This window comes from Geospiza fortis, unplaced genomic scaffold (genome assembly GCF_000277835.1).
Source record: "Geospiza fortis unplaced genomic scaffold, GeoFor_1.0 scaffold79, whole genome shotgun sequence".
NCBI lineage: Eukaryota > Metazoa > Chordata > Aves > Passeriformes > Thraupidae > Geospiza > Geospiza fortis.
In genome coordinates, this window is record NW_005054408.1 from 1143181 (window position 1) to 1144105 (window position 925).

Consider the following 925-nt stretch of genomic DNA (forward strand, 5'->3'; position numbering starts at 1 on the left):
GCAGGGCTGGTATTGTTTTAAATCATCAAAATTCTAGGAAAAGCATAGAGAGAGGAGTGTTTGCACCTATGATTAAAAAAAAAATTCTCTTCTAAATCCTGGGGTGATACAGTGGATGGCATTTGATTTACACCAGCAGTGGAGAGCCCCTTCTGAGTGCATCGAGTTTGGCTTCTCTGCCTGCACTTAGCATCCTTCCACATGGCTTCATGGATCAGTATTATAAATTCTAGACATAAACAAAGAAAAAGCAGACTGACAGAGAATGTGATCAACAATTTACATCTGTGCACAATTTTTCCCTCTGTTTGTGCCACTGAAATTCATGATCTTTTATCTTTAGCTTTCAGTTTGCCTTCCCAGTCCTCTTGGTTGCAAGCAATGCTGTAAAACCCTTAAAATATTAAGAAAATTACATCTGCTATATCTTGCTTTAAATATAGTGTTCAGTCTTTGTAAGTGTTACTTTGTACATTAAATGAATACCTTGCCCACCAGGTAAAGGACATTTTGTTGCTTACCATGTCTGTCTCTGCACAACATATACTACTCAGGCATAAATAACAGTGTGTTATATAAATAATTACATATATGAAGGGCTGTAAAACACTGAAGATATATTTGTACTTTTACTTATGAGAACGTTTTAAAAATGATTGCTTTGTTCACTGCGTGGTTTTTATGTGTTGAATGTGGTGCACGCAGAGAACATTTTCCAAAGTTGGTTTTTTTTTCCTTTCCTCCAGGTCACACTAGCATTATAGTTAGCAAATTGATAAGGTTCCACTGTTAAGCTTTATTACTTGTGACATGAGCCTATGACACTTTATAAAAAGAAGTAATCCAGAACAATCTCTAGGTAATTAACACCTAGATAAACAAACATAAATTTCTATATTGCATTTATTTGGACTACCACTCAAAT